This window comes from Moschus berezovskii, chromosome 23 (assembly GCF_049115385.1).
Source record: "Moschus berezovskii isolate FMDL1 chromosome 23, NW_MosBer_1.0, whole genome shotgun sequence".
Lineage (NCBI taxonomy): Eukaryota > Metazoa > Chordata > Mammalia > Artiodactyla > Moschidae > Moschus > Moschus berezovskii.
The window spans coordinates 45,769,301-45,789,246 of record NC_142482.1 but is presented as its reverse complement, the minus strand read 5'-3'; the positions used below and the strand labels follow the sequence as shown (position 1 = coordinate 45,789,246).

At 39.1% G+C, this 19,946-nt stretch overlaps 1 pseudogene; it reads left to right on the top strand.

Annotated features, from left to right (window-relative positions):
* The window catches only part of LOC129543306 (regulator of nonsense transcripts 3B-like), a 115,780-nt pseudogene that overhangs the window by 57,728 nt on the left and 38,106 nt on the right, over window positions 1–19,946 (top strand).

Genomic DNA, 19,946 nt, shown 5'->3' with positions numbered 1-19,946 from the left:
ATCTTCCTGACCTAGGGATTCAACCCATGTCTCTTGCATTTCCTTCTTTGGCAGTGGATTCTTTACCACCATGCCGCATGGGAAGCCCTAACTGTGTATGGAACACAGCCAAGTCAGTGTACTAAATTAGTAATGTAAGCTAATCAGAAACAAACATGTGCTTCATACTCCTGTGGGGTTTCTACATGGGCATTCCATTTATATATATTTATTTTTCAACCAGACATATTGAGTGTATGTAAAAAATATATTCCCCTACTGTTGTCTGCTTATAAGCCAGCTGCTGTTGTTGCTTTGATAGTTTCCATTAAGACCTACTTGTTCTTTCCCAGAGGCACTGAAAATGTTCACGGTGGTATGAGTCATACTGATGGCTGCTTTCTGTCAGAGGATGAATCAGTGTGCGATGCCTAATTCCAGAAGGGTCCAGAACAGCAGAAGAGACAGCTTGTGTCTATCCTCTTAAAGCTCAGTCCATTCCGAAACGTACACACAAAAAATAGCCTTTTCAATCTAGACCAAAGACTTCTTTAACACTTTGTCTCAGAGCTACTATAGAAGCAAAGCATGAATAGAGTGGCAGACATAAAGTTATATCACATATGTGATTATTATCCTGGGATGATAATAAACCCTTTTTTCAACCTGTTTAAGAGAGAGCTAAATTAACCTAGTAAATTAAAAGATGGTATGAAAGAACCTTAAAATAATCTATTTTTATGATTATAGAAAATACAAAAGTATATAAGGGAGGTGAAATTTTTATGTCATTCAATTTAGTTAGCATATAGCAAGTGAATTATATAAAATTAAATTTCAAGCCTGATTGATTTTTTAAATATTCATTTTAAGCACTGCATTTGATGTTTATTATATTATACAGGAAATATCAAAAAATGTCTGCTGCCTTCTGGAATTAAAGGAAACCTATACTGTAACTCACTGGAAAAGACTCTGATGCTGGGAAGGATTGGGGGCGGGAGGAGAAGGGTACGACAGAGAATGAGATGGCTGGATGGCATCACCGACTCAATGGACATGAGTTTGAGTGAATTCCGGGAATTGGTGATGGACAGGGAGGCCTCGTGTGCTGTGATTCATGGGGTTGCAAGAGTCGGTCACGCTGAGCAACTGAACTGAACTGAACTGATACTGTCAATAGCCTAGCTAGGGCTTTTGATAAAGTATTATGACATTTCTATATTATGTAGCACCATAAAATGCTAAACATACACAGAACACAGCACTATAAGTTTCAAAAAGCACATGCTGGAAACTAGAGTGTTTGGCATTTATAGCTGGCTAGCCCGGGAAGATAATGAGGAGTTTGATACCTTGGAAATCATAACTGTGAAATATAATATAACAATAGTTTCCCATCAAGATGGATCATATATCATACAATATTAGAGGATAATTCAAGTCTGCAATACAATCTGCTTTTCATTTCAAGTGGAGGGTGATGTAAGCCATAATTTACCCAGGTAGTACTCATGTGGGAAATAATGACAAATTTAGAGCAACCAATGGAAAAAAAAAAAAAAAACACATAGGAAAAACATGAAAGATTTGATGTCCTTTGGCTCCCAACTTTTTCCCCCTACTTTTCTTAACCATCTCCTTCAGTGGAAAATCTTACTGTTAACATGGATTCGTGATGTAATATAAGTATTTCTTTAAAAATATAATGGGACATAACACAAACACTGGGTAGTATTACCCAATAATTGTTGATTGATATAAAATGAGAAAAATCATTTACATGATAGATTGTTGTGGGTATCTAGGTCTCCAGGAAAATCTCAATTTAAATAATTGTCTATTAAAATCACTTTCCATGTTAAGATGTGCAATGACTCTTCTCTTATACAACAACTATTACTTTTTCAAAAAATTCGTTAATGTCATATAGAAATGGAGCTGAGGTGGCATAGGACCAGCATGTCTGGAGTTTGAAAAGAGCTAAATGACTGATACTCTGCTTTGATTTTTCTTTTCAGCATTTAATGAACTATTGTGAGACAGTAGGAAGACAGAAAGAATTGCTAGTGAACAATAGAATAATTCTTTGTGTTATAACAAAATAGTAGAACCTATGGTTTAGTGAAAAGGTTGGCTTGAAGCTCAACATTCAGAAAACAAAGATCATGGTGTCTGGTCCCATCACTTCATGGGAAATAGATGGGGAAACAGTGGAAACAGTGTCAGACTTTATTTTGGGGGGCTCCAAAATCACTGTGGATGCTGATTGCAGCCATGAAATTAAAAGACGCTTACTCCTTGTAAAGAAAGTTATGACCAACCTAGATAGTATATTAAAAAGCAGAGACATTACTTTGCCAGCAAAGGTCCATCTAGTCAAGGCTATGGTTTTTCCAGTGGTCATGTATGGATGTGAGAGTTGGACTATGAAGAAAGCTGGCTGTCGCCGAAGAATTGATACTTTTGAACTGTGGTGCTGGAGAAGACTCTTGAGAGTCCCTTGGACTGCAAGGAGATACAACCAGTCCATTCTAAAGGAGATCAATGCTTGGTGTTCATTGGAAGGACTGATGCTAAAGCTGAAACTGCAATACTTTGGCCACCTCATGCGACGAGTTGACTCATTGGAAAAGACCCTGATGTTGGGAGGGATCGGGGGCAGGAGGAGAAGGGGATGACAGAGAATGAGATGGCTGGATGGCATCACCGACTCAATGGACATGAGTTTGAGTGAACTCCAGGAGTTGGTGATGGACAGGGAGGCCTGGCGTGCTGTGATTCATGGGGTCACAAAGAGTCGGACATGACTGAGTGAATGAACTGAATTGAACTGATGACTTTTTCTTATTGTCTACATAGGCTTTGTAGATTGTTGTCACTCAAGTTCTCCATTTGTACCTACTGCTAGATGAAAATACGTCTAGTTATGAGAGGGTCAGAGGGAGTTTGTGGTGTGGATCTGAGTTTTAGCCCCATCTCTGCCCTTACTTCCTTTTTTTAAAATATAATATGAAGATATCCCTCTGCTTTTGACTTCAGTCCTAAAATCTAAAGACACTGTATAAACAATGGAGCCTTTTTTCTTTCTTTTTTTTCTATGTAGACTAAAGTTTACATCACCATTGCATTCATCTTCCTGAAAACCAAGGGAAAAAAATCAGTTTCAACCAACAGTCAAGAGACAGGTCTACCTTTTCATATCTGATGACACTGGAATCATTTTAACTCTTTAACTCTGTGTTTCAGTTTTATGATTCATTTGTATTTATATGCTGTGCTAAGTCACTTCAGTCGTGTCTAACTCTGTGACGCTATGGACCATAGCCCACCAGGCTCCTCTGACATGGGATTCTCCAGGCAAGAACAGTGGTGTGAGTTGCCATGCCCTTCTTCAGGGGATCTACCCAGGAATGGAACCCGTTTCTCTTATATCTCTTGCACTGGCAAGAGGGTTCTTTAAAACTAGCACCACCTGGGAAGCCATATAGATATGGTGATAATGGTAGCAAAACATACTCTTTCCTTTCAATTATCAATGGTAACTTGAGAGAAAAACAAAAATGAGGTTAATATAAATTTTCTCGATCATTTCAGTTTGGTGTTAAAATGTTTACTTTTGCAAATTTGTATTTTTTTTAAATTCTGGGGGAAGACATTGTTTTAATTGATTTGGATTCCTAGATAACTTTCACAGATAGCACAGAAAGTAACATAAATTCCTGCTAAAGTTCTCAAGTAAGAAAATGAATTTAAGATTAACCAGGGGTAAGGGTAGCAGGGAGGGATAGATTGGGAGTTTAGGACTGACATATACACATCCAGTTCAGTTCAGTTCAATCGCTCAGTCGTGTCTGACTCTTTGTGACCCCATGAATCACAGCACGCCAGGCCTCCCTGTCCATCACCAACTCCCGGAGTTCACTCAAACTCATGTCCATTGAGTCAGTGATGCCATCCAGCCATCTCATTCTCTGTCGTCCCCTTTTCCTCCTGCCCCCAATCCCTCCCAGCATCAGAGTCTTTTCCAACTCATCGCATGAGGTGGCCAAAGTATTGGAGTTTCAGCTTTAGCATTACTCTCTTTAAAATAGATACTACTATATAGCATAGGGAACTCTGCTCAACATTCTGTAATAACCTAAATGGGAGACAATTTTTAAAAACAATAGTTACATGTATATGACTGAATCACTGTGCTGTAAACCTGAAGCTAACACAGCATTGTTAATCAACTATGTTCTGATATAAAATAAAAATGCTTTAAAATACATTTTTTTAAGCACACAGACCATCTTCTCAGTGTTCTTTTCAAATTTTTAAACTTAATTCCTCTTATGTTTTCCTTAGGAATTGTTTTCTAAAGGGGTAAAGGAAAAAATAAAAACAGTTGTCAAGTGTTTATTTTGAATATTGTATTTTAATTTTCTTATCATCATTTTCCCCCTTTGGTCAAGTAAACAACTTCTTTTACATTCTTTTTTGCCCCCTTTGCCAATTATGTAATCATTTCAGATGTTCTAGTCGAGTGTATTGTACATATTCAAAACCATTTACTTCATGTTATTCACTTTAAAAAAAATTTTTGAATGCAATTAAGCTGTATGGTATACAAATTATACCAAAATTAAATGTTCTAGGAAAGTTATTTTGTAGCAAAATTCATGGAGAAGGTTTAGGTTAAATAGACTAACACTTCAACAGCAGGGCTTAACTTAGATTTACTTATTTATGTACTGATAAACAACCTGATTTATATCACGAATGAATTGTCTCAGCTTAAAGAAATAAACATTAAAAAAAAAAGAGGAAAACAAATAGTTGAGAGAGAGAAAGATAGAGTAAATCAAATATAAGGGCCGCACTTAAATAAACTCCTGCTGCTGCTGCTAAGTCACTTCAGTCCTGTCTGACTCTGTATGACCCCATAGATGGCAGTCCACCAGGCTCTGCTGTCCCTGGGTTTCTCCAGGCAAGAACACTGGAGTGGGATGCCATTTCCTTCTCCAATGCATGAAAGTGAAAAGTGAAAATGAAGTTGCTAAGTCGTGTCTGACTTTCTGCGACCCCATGGACTGCAGCCCACCAGGCTCCTCTGGCCAGGAGATTTTCCAGGCAAGATTATTGGAGTGGGTTGCCATTGCCTTCTCTTAAACTCCTAGATATATAGAACTAAAGAACCTCTTGATGAAAGTGAAAGAGGAGAGTGAAAAAGTTGCCTTAAAGCTCAACATTCAGAAAACTAAGATCATGGCATCCAGTCCCATCACTTCATGGCAAATAGATGGGGAAACAATGGAAACAGTGACAGACTTTATTCGGGGGGGGGGGGGGTCGAAAATCACTGCAGATGGTGACTGCACCCATGAAATTAAAAGATGCTTGCTCCTTGGAAGAAAAGCTATGACCAACCTAGACAGCATGATAAAAAGCAGAGATAGAACTTTGCCAACAAAGGTCCATCTAGTCAAGGCTATGGTTTTCCCAGTAGTTTTGTATGGATGTGAGAGTTGGACTCTAAAGAAAGCTGAACACTGAAAAACTGATGCTTTTGAACAGTGATGTTGGAGAAGACTTTTGAGAGTCCCTTGGACTGCAAGGAGATCCAACCAGTCCCTCCTAAATGAGATCAGTCCTGAATATTCATTGGAAGGACTGAAGCTGAAGCTGAAACTCCAATACTTTGGCCACCTGATGTGAAGAACTAACTCATTAGAAAAGACCCCAGTGCTGGGAATGATTGAAGACTGGAGGAGAAGGATATGATAAGGATGAGATATTTAGATGACATCACCAACTGCATGGACATGAGTTTGAGTAGGCTCTGAGAGTTGGTGATGGACAGGCAAGCTTGGTGTGCTGCAGTCCATGGGGTCGCAAAGAGTCAGACACGACTGAGCGACTGAACTGAACTGAGCTAGAGACATATAGAAGTGTAAATATATATAATAGATATACAGTAATTTAAAAAGTAAGCCACAAATTTTGCCTTAAAGCTTTTAGCAAGTTAAGCAATAAGGGAACTAGTATCAATTATAAGAATCACAGTGTTCCTAAGATTTCAGAATGAAACTGAAATAGAAAACAGTAATTGAGGAAAAAATAATCCAAAAGTAGAAATCTGAGGTTTTTCTCTCATCACTTCTCATAAAGTATTGAATAATGTAATAGAAATATGCCTATGGTAAGTATAGCGGTAATTTTATTGGACTGTTTCTGATGGTGCTTCTTAATACAGACAACTGGTATAAAGTTATGGATAATTAAGTGAAAATCATTAAAAATATCAAATATTGTGTTTGAATGCCCAACTGTTTGGTTTGATATAAGTGTATTAGTCGCTCAGTCGTGTCCAACTCTTCGTGATCCCATGGACTGTGGCCCATGAGGTTCCTCTGTCCATGGAATTTTCCAGGCAAGAATACTGGAGTGGGTTGCTATTTTCTTCTGCAGGGGATCTTACCCGACCCAGGAATCGAACCTGGGTCTCCTGCATTGCAGGCAGACTCTTTACCATCTGAGCCACTAGGGAAAATAGTTAAAATATATAAAAGTATAAATGTTTAGCATGCTCATCAAACCTATTTATGTTGTTTAGTTGATCAGACATGTCTCTTTTGCAACCCCAGGAATGTAGCCTACCAGGCTCCTCTGTGCATGTGATTTTCCAGGCAAGAATACTGGAGTGGGTTGCCATTTCCTTTCTCCAGGGGATCTTTGTGACCCAGGAATTGAACCCTCATCTTCTGCATTGCAGACAATTCTTTGCCGCAGAGCCACCAGGAAATCTCTCAGTCTGTATCTAGAAACAATTTGCTATCACTCATGTTTTGATAAGGATTAAATAACAAAGATTTAAACATTTTCACCTGCTTGAAAAAACCTGTAGTGTAGCTATTGGAAACTGCAGATTAAATGCTGAATCATATTTCTCAAAACTCTATTAACAAAGATAGAGTCTTTGCCTGCCTCTCTTATCAGATCTACAATCAGACCTAATCTTAAGAAAAGGTGAAAGTGAAAGTCGCTCAGTTGTGTCCTACTCTCTGTGACCCCATGGACTATACAGTCCATGGAATTCTCCAGGCAAAAATACTGGAGTGGGTAGCCATTCCCTTCTTCAGGGGAATCTTCCCAACTCAGGGATCAAACCCAGGTCTCCAGCATTGCAGGTGGATTCTTTACCAGCTGAGCCATCAGGGAAGCCTTAAGAAAAGGTATCGAGAAGAAATAAATCATCGGCCCAAAGGAATAACCGAAATCCCCCTTTTCAATTTAGGGACTATCAAACTTAAAAACATGTAGTTCTACTGTATTTGTTTGGAAATTCTCTCTGGGGTTAGCCACAGATTTCTTTAGAGAAGTAAACTCAAATTCCAGTAGAATCAGTACCACTGATGTTAACAAAAGGTAGACAAAGATGCTGATATTCACGGCAAGATGTGTTTCAATAGAAATAGCTGTTTTTTAGTACATTTGAGCTCCGAGCACCAATCACAATTAATAACTATGAAAGTGATTTGAAACACACACAATGGTCTATAAATATAGTTTTGATTTATTTGGCCCACCTCAAAATTAAAAATGAAATGCTGCTACTCATTTGCCAAACACTTCAACTATTTGGTCAGATTCATTTTGAGAGAATCTGGAAGATGTTCCATTACTTTAAATGCTGCCTTTTTAAAAGAAAGAGTAGGCTTGCTCCCCACCCCCATGCCCCAAGAGAGATATAGTATAGAATAGAATTCTCCTGGAAAAAATGTCCAGGTCTGTATTCTCAAAGAAATGTAATGTCTTATTTGCTCCCTCAGCTCCATTCCAGGGCCACACAGCAGTTTTGTTCTATTGCTTATTTTATTCGCCCCTCCTGTAACCTCTCATTCTCACAGCACTGAAAGAGTTTAAACAAAAATGACTTTGTTTGGTTCTGCAGAATTAACACGACACTCAGGCTTATTTCTAATTGACTGCAGATGTTCTGTGAGCAGAGAAAAGCCTCAGCCTTGCGTGCATAATTCTTCCATGGCCCTAATGGAGAGAAGTGAGTCCAAAATTAGCAACTTTTTAAAGTCAAATCTGGCTATCTGTTGCATAGACTTTGTTTTTTGGTATTGCTTTGTTTTGTTTTCAATTTTCCAAGGGCATTCAGACAGAAGATCTTTCAAGATCTTTACAGGGAGGGCCACTATGTTTCTAAGAAACTTACAAAAGAAAGAAATCCAAACCAATCATTGTGGCAGTGCATTTATGTCTCCCCTCTGCTCTGAGGTTGTCTTAATAATAAGACACTGTCCTTGAGAGTTGTTGCTGCTCAGAAACAGGACTTTTAAAAAACTCACCAAAAAATGTTGACTCTGTGCAGCAGAGTGGCAAGTTTTGAAGTGGCAAGTTTCGAGGTCAACCCAAGGGTTCTGTTTTGACTGTCTCGAGTCTGAGTTGCTGACATGGACAAACGTAAAAACCAGCTGAAGAAAGGGATGCTCTGTGTTCTTTCAACTCCTGGCTTCAACAATTTGCCTCATAATATGTTACAACCTCATTGTTTCTTCCAGATCCAAGGCCATGTGTTTATGTGTCCAAACAACAGGTTTTGAGGCTGCTTATATTGCCTTTTAAAAATATCACTTTAAATATTGAGAACCTCAAAACTAGACTGTTAGTGTACCATGTCTCTTCTCCAGAGACCTGACCATGGGACCCACTAGGTAAAATATGCACGGCCTCAAAAAATTCATGTTTTTGGTAGAGGAGGTGTGTGTCCTATTTTCTTTTTGGTAAAAATTTCAGGACAGCTAGGCAAACTTTCAGAATGTGTGATTATATCTAATGTGAAAATACATAATCCCTCAAAATTAAATGTTAATAATTAAGAACAACATGTTTGAGTGTAGTTGTTATGTCACTAAGTTGTGTCTGACTCTTTGCGACTCCACAGACTGCAGCACGCCAGGCTTCCCTATCCACCACCATCTCCCAGAATTTGCTCAAATTCATGTCCATTGAGTCAGTGATGCCCTCCAACCATCTCATCTTGTTTCCCCCTTCTCCTCCTCCTCTTAAACTTTCCTAGCATCAGAGTTGGATGATAGAGTTCGGTTCAGTTCAGGGACTCTTCATAGAAGTTAAATAAGCAAGGTGACAGTATACAGCCTTGACACACTCCTTTCCTGATTTGGAACCAGTCTGTTGTTCCATGTCAAGTTTTAACTGTTGTGTCTTGATCTGCATACAGATTTCTCAGGAGGCAGGTCAGGTGGTCTGCCCATCTCTTGTAGAATTTTCCACAGTTTGTTGTGATAGACACAGTCAAAAGCTTTGTTGTAATCAGTAAAGCAGAAGTTGATGTTTCTCTGGAACTCTCTTGCTTTTTCAACGATCCAGTGGATGTTGGCAATTTGATCTCTGGCTCCTCTGCCTTTTCTAAGTTCAGCTTGAACATCTGGAGGTTCATGGTTCACGTACTGTTGAAGCCTGGCTTGGAGAATAGAGGGAGGGCATAATAATGTTAATGAACATAGAGGTCAGCCCTGGGTTTATTTTTTTTTAATATTTATTTATTTATTTGGCTGCACCAGGTCTTAGCTATGGCATATGAGATCTAGTTGCATGACCAGGAATTGAATCCAGACCCCAAGCACTGGAAGCATGGAGTATGAACAACTGGACTACAAGGGCAGTCCTCAATCCCTGCTTTAGGCTTAGGATTAGAGTCAGATAGATATTACTATAAAGAAGGGGATTTCTGAATTCACCAGCATCTTCAGCACCTCACCCAGCCTGCTGACACGAGACTATCTATCCTGGAGTCTTTCTGCTTCCCTGCAGTCACTGGGTTCTTATTGATTTCAATACTATGCTTGCATTTTGCAAACGTTCACTTGCAAGTATAGCATGAACATTAGGTTTTAGTGACCTAGAAAACATGGATTTTGCCTCCATGGAATTATTTTAAAGGTTTCACTTATACAGTACTTCAGATCTTAATTTAGATAGAGGAAGCATCCTCTGGCATAGGGTTTAAAGTAAGACTTCTCAGCAGGGGCTGGGAGGCGTAGGTGACTGGCATAGCCAGCGTTTAGGCCGAGCTACCACGGTGCTACAGGCAGCAGTGGTGGGGCTTCAGGAGACAGCACTAAAGGGGAAGATAAGCAGGATTGGAACAAGGAGAAGAAAGGCATTGAGCAAGGTGGTAATTCAGAGATTACCGCCCACTTTGACCAAGGAGCAACTTCAGGAACATCTTCAGCCTATTCCTGAGCAAGATTATTTTGAGTTTTTTTTTCTAATGATACTAGTATGTATCCGCATGTGTATGCAAGAGCATACATCAATTTTTAAAGCCAAGAGGACATTATTTTGTTCAGGGAACGTTTTGATGGTTATGATGGTTATTCCTTGACAATAAAGGTCAGGAATATCCTGCCATCGTAGAATTTACACCTTTTCAAAAAGCTGAAAAAAAGAAGACTAAGAAAATAGATACTAAAGTTGGGACTATTGATGATGATCCAGAATATAGAAAATTTTTGGAAAGCTATGCCGCATATAATGAGAAAATGACATCTACTCCCGAGACACTGCTAGAGGAAATAGAAACAAAAAATGGAGAACTAATAGCTAAAAAGGCAACTCCACTTTTGAGCTTCCTAAAAAACAAGCAGAAGATAAGAGAAGAAAGGAGGTGGCGAGAAATAGAAAAAGACAAGGACAAGGAGAGAGGAGGAAGCGGAAAGAAGAAGAGAAACAGAAAGATATAGAAAAGCTAAAGAAGACAGAGTTCCAGAAAAGGACAAATTAAAGGATGAACCAAAGATCAAGCTGTGAAAAGGGGATGAAAAAGCATTGGACAAAAAAGCTCAAGAAATTGGACAAAGAGAATCTGAGTGATGAAAGAGCCAGTGGACAAAGCTGTACACTGCCCAGGAGTTTTGAGGGTGAATTTAAAGGTAAAAAGCCTAAGAGACCTGAAGACGAGAGTGGCAGAGAATGCAGGGAGAGGGATTACGAATGAGAGCAAGAGCTCATCCTGCGGGAAAGAGAGAGGCTGAACCGGCAGGAAGAAGAGATCCTCAGGCAGAAGGAGCGCTATGAGAAGGAGAAGGCTTGCAAGAGAAAGGAAGAAGAAATGGAGAAGGAGAAAGAAGCACTTTGGGATAAAGGGAAGAAGCCTGAAGGTACAGAGCCAGTAGGCAACTCAGAAAAGAACTGAAAAGAAAGAAGTGGTTAAGAGAGATTGCAGAAGAAACAAGGAACGCCCAGCGATGCAGCTTCACCAGCCACAAGCTCGAAGACTAAATCGACTCTGTCCCCCTGAGACCAGCACCAGGACTGGAGATTCAGCCATAGAAATAAAGCAGGAAAGTGGTATCAACCATAGAAAAGAAGGAAGCGAGGAGTGGTAAGTCCAAATGGCCTTAGGTGTCCTGACTGTCTAAGCAGCCAAAGAGCACAGAATTAAGCAATCCTGAAGTGCCTTCAGGACAAAGGGATAGAGAGAGAGAGAAAAGGAGTTGCTGTGCTGGTGGGGTACACTGCAGAGGATTATGTTTTGTGTCCAAGCAGGAACCCGATTGCAGGTTCAGATTGGAAGTACAATTTTCATTTTTTTATGCAGTTTCTACAAATTAAAATGTCAGACAAAGCTGATGGGGAGAGGACAGGCATCGCAGTTTGCAGGCAAGAAATGTCACGAGAGGACTTATTTAAGTATGACAGGAGTAGAAGATATGAGAACTGGCTTTAAAATCAAACGGTTTTGTTAATCCTGGATTGAATTTTCTTAAATTTCAATGGAGCAGAGTCACTGTGAAGTCTCATTCAGATCTAGTTAAGGTCATTGTTGGTGATAACTGTTGACTTTGTGGAGTGTAGAATCAAGAAGCATGTAATTGTAATACAAGTACAGTGGAAGATATAACACATTTTCATTTATGCAGAAATTTAAATAGTCATGTCATGTCAATATCTTATGTCCTAAAATTTTAGAATTAGTTTAGGAACCACTACCTTCTCCATTATTCTGGCCTGGAGAATTCCATGGACTATGTAGTCCATGGGGTAACAAAGAGTCAGACATGACTGAGAGACTTTCACTTTCACTTTAGTTATTTGTTTGATTATGTGGGATTAGTGTAAAAATTTTTTTAAAAAACATATCCTTTTGCCTTTAGCAATTTTTATATTCATGAAGTTTAACCCTTAGTTGGTGCTTGACAATCCAGCCTTTGCTTGACCTTAGGTTTCATGAGCTGAGTACCTACCTTCTCCAGGAAGGAAATTGCGCCAATATTTGTTCTAGTTAAATAGCAACTTAGCTTGTCTTGCATTGATGTCAATAAATATCAACATCACTCAAAAAAGAAAGAAAGACCACTCAGCAAAACAACATTTTGGGGAGAAAGGAGAAAAATATATATTAATTTCCTTTTGTTGGTAAATTATGATAAACCTTCCAGAAAGGCTCTGTTACAGAATCAGAGTAAGATACAGCTTTGAGAAGCTGGAAGTGGAATCTGACTTCTAAAGAATGAGTTCTTCTCTTGCTCAGATAATGTTATGAAAACAGAAAAGCCACAGAACATATCCTACTGCTTTTTTGCCACATTGTCTGATGATGTTATTAATAAACTACTTATCTCATGAAACATTAAACGTGTAGGAATGTCTGAATTTGCCAATGATAAGATACTACCTTGGAGAGTTGGAAAGTTTCAAAGGATTTAGCCTATCTCCATAAATATAAGAAGATTTGGGGCTTTAATGATAAATAATTAGTATGTTATCTGAAAGCAGTTATCTGAAATTAGTATGTTATCAGAAAGTGTTATCTGCAATAATAATATGAAAGTTTAAGAAAAAAGAACTGTTGGTGACAAGAGAAAAGTCTTCATAAATATCATCCACTCCAGATTTCTTATAGATTAAGAGATGTTAAGCTTCAATATGCCAAGTATCATATCTGTCTAACCTGTTATTTTACCAAGCAAAGGCCAAGATAAGTTGAATATGTGTGTGTGCATGCCAAGTCTCTTCAGTATTGTCTGCCTCTTTGTGACCCTATGAACTGTAGCCCGCCAGGCAACTCTTGTCAAGGGATTCTCCAGGCAGGAATACTGGAGTGAGTTGCCAAGCCTCCTCCAGGGGTTCTTCCTAACCCAGGAACCTACATCTCTTACGTCTCCTGTGTTGGACACTCCTGTACTAGCGCCACCTGGGAAACCCCTTAGTTGAATATAGGTGCTAACAATTTATAAAGTCTATATAACATTTAGAAAGGAAAAAAAAAAAAAAAACACCAAAAACACTAGAAAACCATCCAAAATGTGTATCCTTCAAAGCCTTAAGGAAAAGGGGATTATTTTGGATGCATGTTCATCATCTAACAGCAGTAGAGAAAGACTTGAATCGTCCATAATCAAGGAAGACCTTTTAAAACAATTTCAGCCAGGAAGGCTAACTCAAAATATAACTAGTGAATCATTTTTGTTTCTTCCATGCAATACCAGAGCTTGAGCATACTGACACTCATGGATTTATACGTGTGGAACAAAGACTTTCTCCAGTGCCTTAGACGTTCAATATTAAGCAGTTTCAAATGCACTTAATTTTTGGTTTCTTTTTCTTCAAGTTTCAGTCTCTATTTGTTACCTGCTCTATTTATTTACTTCTAAAACACATAGCTAATAGCTTTTCACTGAATAACATCTGCTTTTAAAGAGAATTCATAGTGTGCTATTCTCAGGTTATCTTGTAATTGATTGTTTTTAATGGATGGGTCTTTTCGTTTAACTAAGGATTTCTAACCTTTAAGACTGTTAGTATTTCTAGGTGATATTTACTCTGTTGATCTCTGGCTTTCATTGTTTCTTTGCACTTCTTGTGTGTAGTGTCTATGTTTAAACTGGTGATTTCATGTATTTTGAAACTAAACACTCAATCTCTTTGGTTTGTATACTTTCTGGTCTGGGCTTATGGAAAGACTTTCCCAATGCGTTAGAGAGATGTTAAAATTTTGGTTTCAGATAAACTCTAGTGTTCCTTCTTGGAGGAGAGGAACCCTTTGATATGGCTTAGCAACTCTGCTTTATTTTCTATTTTGATTTTTGTTCATTATAGCTAATAATATCAGCCTAATAGCTAGTAATATTGGCATTTCAGAAAGGAGAAAACAATGTTTTGACAAGATCTCCACTTTGGATTATTTGCTACTTTCTGGGAATGATAAGGCTAAAATGGTACAGTTAAAGTAATGCTATGTATTTCCCCAAAGATAAGATTGGGTTACAAATGATTTACCAGATGGTCTGAGATCAAGTCTCCTAGGTTGGGGATAAGACAGAGGATATGCCCACAGTTAGCAGTGAAATAAAGTTTAAAAATGCTTAAAGAGGTTCTCACAACAGGATCCTCCATGACCCACCTCCCAGAATATTGGAAATAAAAGCAAAAATAAACAAATGGGACCTAATTAAAATTAAAAGCTTCTGCACAGCAAAGGAAACTATAAGCAAGGTAAAAAGACAGCCTTCAGAATGGGAGAAAATAATAGCAAATGAAGCAATGGACAAAGAATTAATCTCAAAAATACACAAGCAACTCATGCAGCTCAATTCCAGGAAAACAAACGACCCAATCAAAAAGCGGGCCAAAGAACTAAACAGACATTTCTCCAAAGAAGACATACAGATGGCTAACAAACACATGAAAAGATGCTCAACATCACTCATAATCAGAGAAATGCAAATCAAAACCACAATGAGGAACCACCTCAGGCCAGTCAGAATGGCTGCTATCCAAAAGTCTACAAGAAATACATGCTGGAGAGGGTGTGGAGAAAAGGGAACCCTCTTACACTGTTGGTGGGAATGCAAACTAGTACAACCACTATGGAGAACAGTGTGGAGATTCCTTAAAAAACTGGGAATAGAACTGCCATATGATCCAGCAATCGCACTCCTGGGCATACACACCGAGGAAACCAGAATCGAAAAGACACATGTACTCCAATGTTCATTGCAGCACTGTTTATAATAGCCAGAACATGGAAGCAACCTAGATGTCAACCTGCAGATGAATGGATAAGAAAGCTTTGGTACATCTACACAATGGAGTATTACTCAGCCATTAAGAAGAATACATTTGAATCAGTTCTAATGAGGTGGATGAAACTGGAGCCTATTATACAGAGTGAAGTAAGCCAGAAAGAAAAACACCAATACAGGATACTAACGCAAATATATGGAATTTAGAAAGCTGGTAATGATAACCCTGTATACAAGACAGCAAAAGAGACACAGATGTATAGAACAGTCTTTTGGACTCTGTGGGAGAGGGCGAGGGTGGGATGATTTGGGAGAATGACATTGAAACATGTATATTATCATATGTGAAACGAATCTCCAGTCCAGGTTCAATGCATGATACAGGATGCTCGGGGCTGGTGTACTGGGATGAATCAGAGGGATGGGATGGGGAGGGAGTGGGAGAGGGGTTCAAGATGGGGCAAACATGTACACCCGGGGCAGATTCATGTCAATGTATGGCAAAACAAATACAATATGTAAAGTAAAAAAAAAAAAAAGAAACTGATCTATAGAACTGCCTTTAAAATACCACTTACTACTTCCTTTCTTCCTAAAGATTTGATTCCATTTCTGAGATTTCAGTTTTCAAAATGAATGAGCTTTGTAAATTTCTCAATCTGGAAGAAATTTAAATTATACCAAAACTTTCAAACGTCAAAAAAAAAAAATTGCTTAAGGAAGTTCTAAAGGAAAGAATCAAATAAAGGGGCGTGTTAACATAAAAAGGGTCAGTGGAATGAATGCTTTTTATCTAAATAATTTGTTCCACTCTTATGGGCTCATAAACCCATAAGCAAGGTTGAACCTCCATTTTCCATTACCTGGAATTCTAAGACTAATGCCTTCTGCTCCCAGCCCATCTGCCGGGATTCAGGCCTGTCCCATGACAGAGTGAGGAGCCAAAATGAGAGTGGCATCATGACTCTGACTCGATGCACCTTAAAGTGGATGCCATCCAGTCTTCCCCCACGACTGCTATGTTAGCTTTGCAATGTCATTCATGGAGAACTTGGAAATCTCTCAGGAGGGGTCTTTGAAGAATAAAAGCAGTAATCAAAAGTGAGGTACTTAAACTGTCCCAGCAAGCAAGAAAATGCAACAAATACCATTCCATTTCCTGGCTTTCAAAACTTAGGGGAAAAAAGTAAGAGATTTAGCACCAAAGTGCATTTAAGGAAGTAAAATCAAGACAGTATAGTTGAAGCTGTGGGAGGAGGGAACACACGGAGTAAAAATTCCCTCAGAGCCCACGAAAAGCAATAAGAGTTCTCATTTAACCTCAGAAAATGACTTGAGAATCACTTGTACTTTGAAACGATTCTAAATTGCAAACTAATTTCCCAGTGGGATATGTTGATGGCCTACTGTACACAGCATAAATAATGAGTTTGCAACCAGGACCCCAAATAAAGCAGTGCATGTTTGTGGAATTTATGAACAATTTTTTTCCCCATCTGACATCGCAATGTTAATGCCTCCAGTTAGGAGTTTTACTGTGTCAGCAGGTGAATTCCCTGGCAGTAAGTCAAGCTTTAATGGAACATGCTGGTAGGAATGATTATGCTGCTGCAGTGTAAAACTCCAGCATCGGTATTAGGCTCCTAGAATACATGGGCACAGCCTGCTACCTACCCCGACTACAGATGTTCTTGGCTGTTTGACTTTTGATGCTACACTTCCAATTGACCATGAGGAAGTAAGATTTCTATCTTACGAAGAATCTTAAAACTGGAAAATATAATATCTAGCCAAACTTTCTTTTCTATATAAGAAAGAAATCTGAGGCTTGAGAAGTTACTTGGCTGATGAGACGATTCTCACTGTAAGTGGCAGAACTGGATGCTAAATTAGACTCCGCTGGTCCTTCAGTTCTCTGTTCCTGTCTCTTTCAAGGATACTGCCTTTTGCTGGAAAAGAAAAAGGTGAGTGTAATATATTTTATAAATGTGCTTAAGAAAAGCAGACAAAAATACGAATTTGAAGTATAACTTCATAACAGAAAACAAAGTGTACAACCCGGTATATATATGAATATTCAGACATCTCTGACTAGAAGTCTGATACACAATGAAAAATGATTTTTTACATGATTTTTTACAAAGCTTCGTCCTCAAAGTTTTTTTTTTTTAATTTATTTTATTGGAGGCAAATTGCCTTACATTAATATATTGGTTGGTTTTGCCATACATTGACACGAATCCGCCCAGGGTGTACATGTGTTCCCTTTCTTGAACCCCCCTCCCACCTCCCTCTTCCCCATATCCTCCCGCCAGGTCATCCCCATGCACCAGCCCCAAGCTACCTGTATCATGCGTCGTCAAAGTTAAAAATATTACTAGACCAGATGTCATGAGTTAAAATGATGCTGATAAACAACTCGCTGAGGTTAAAACCAAATGGTCCTTACCTGCCTGTAGGAACAATGGATGTTTCCTAAGAAAAGCTTGTGTGCCGTGTGGTTCAGGAAGCGGTAGCCAGGTTATACTCAGCTATAACTCTTCTGAGATCATTTAAGTGTGTCTCTACTGTGGACCTTTGACTGTGTGGATCACAATAAACTGTGGAAAATTCTGAAAGAGATGGAAATACCAGACCACCTGACCTGCCTCTTAAGAAACCCGTATGTAGGTCAGGAAGCAACAGTCAGAACTGTACATGGAAAAACAGACTGGTTCCAAATAGGAAAAGGAGTACATCAAGGCTGTATATTGTCACCCTGCTTATTTAACTTCTATGCAGAGTACATCATGAGGATCGCTGGGCTGGAAGAAGCACAAGCTGGAATCAAGGTTGCCGGGAGAAATATCAATAACCTCAGATATGCAGATGACACCACCCTTATGGCAGAAAGTGAAGAGGAACTCAAAAGCCTCTTGATGAAAGTGAAAGAGGAGAGTGAAAAGGTTGACCTGAGCTCAACATTCAGAAAACAAAGATCATGGCATCTGGTCCCATCACTTCATGGGACATAGATGGAAAAACAGTGGAAACAGTGTCAGACTTTATTTTTTGGGGCTCCAAAATCACTGCAGATGCTGATTGCAGCCATGAAATTAAAAGACGCTTACTCCTTGGAAAGAAAGTTATGACCAACCTTGATAGTATATTAAAAAGCAGAGACATCACTTTGCCAACCAAGGTCCATCTAGTAAAGGCTATGGTTTTTCCAGTGGTCATATATGGATGTGAGAGTTGGACTGTGAAGAAAGCTGAGTGCCGAAGAATTGATACTTTTGAACTGTGGTGCTGGAGAAGACTCGAGAGTCCCTTGGACTGCAAGGAAATTCAACCAGTCCATTCTAAAGGAGATCAGTTCTGGGTGTTCATTGGAGGGACTGATGCTAAAGCTGAAACTGCAATACTTTGGCCACCTCATGCGAAGAGTTGACTCACTGGAAAAGACTCTGATGCTAGGAAAGGTTGGGGGCGGGAGGAGAAGGGGACAACAGAGAATGAGATGGCTGGATGGCATCACCGACTCTGTGGACATGAGTTTGAGTGAACTCCGGGAGTTGGTGATGGACAGGGAGGCCTGGCGTGCTGTGATTCATGGGATCGCAGAGAGTCGGACATGACGGAGCGACTGAACTGAACTGAAGAATGAGGAAAATGGAGGAAAAGATTATACATTCTTTAAAAGTGCACTGATTTGATCAATTTGTAGAGGTTATCAGTGGGACAGCAGCATACCCTGTATTTACCAACTTTTGACCAAGCAGATGGTCATTTTGTCACTGGCTGACTTGGATGGGTCTGTGTGGATCCATGACAGTGTGATCTGGACCATTTTGTCAGGAGCGGAGGGAAGTAGGGCATTCAGTCATCCAGTCTTCACATTTGCTTGAATTCCAGGTGGAAAATATGAAGACATTTTATTGTCTGAACTGTGACTGTGTCCTGAGCCCTACAGTGATATTCAAAGTCAAATTGCTTTCTCTTAACTTTCATCACAGCATGATTTTTAAATTAAAAATAAGCATTTGCCCTTTCCCTTTTAGTTGCTAATTATCCCTTAGGTAAAAGGGATGAAAAGTTAAGCTGCAAAACACAGTAATACAGACTTTTTTTTTTTTTTTTTTGCAGAAAGCAGTGTTTTAAATAAACTCATTTATTTCTTTTATAAGTCCTATTACTGATACCTACAATGTATCTGTCACAGAACTGGGCAAAAGGAATGAAAATACAGAGATATCCCCTCTGCTTTCAAGAAGTTTATAAATTCTTGGACAAAAGAAAAGTGAAATGTTAGTTGCTCAGTCATGGCTGACTCATCGCAACCCCATGGATTGTAGCTTGCTAGCCTCCTCTGTCCTTGGTATTCTCCAGGCAAGAATACTGGAGTGGGTTGCCATGCCCTTGTCCAGGGATCTTCCCGACTGACTCAGGAATCGAACTTGGGTCTCTTGCATTGCAGGCAGATTCTTTACTATCTGAGCCACCAAGATTCAAGAAGGTGTTTCTTGGAGAAGACACACTGAATTAGCTAACAGTGGAATATGATAAGTACTTTAGTGGTAATATGAATAAATACTATGCAAGTGAAAATGTTAGTTGCTCAGTTCTGTCTGACTCTTTGCAACCCCATGGACTATATGGCCTGTAGCTTGCCAGACTTCTCTGTCCATGGAATTCTCCACCCAAGAATACGGGAGTGGGTTGCCATTTCCTTCTCCAGTAAATGCTATGGAAAACACATTTAAAAAATTTACACATTCGGAGGTTTAGCTGATAGCCTTATAGAGAAAAAATCTTTTGCCTTACTAGTGAACAAAAATTGATCTGAGAAGGGGGCTTGCTTTATATACGAGTACAAAAGCATTGTTTCAAGATGCTCTGGTCTATCTTTTAACTTCTACAGCTTCAGTGGAGGATGACTATGGA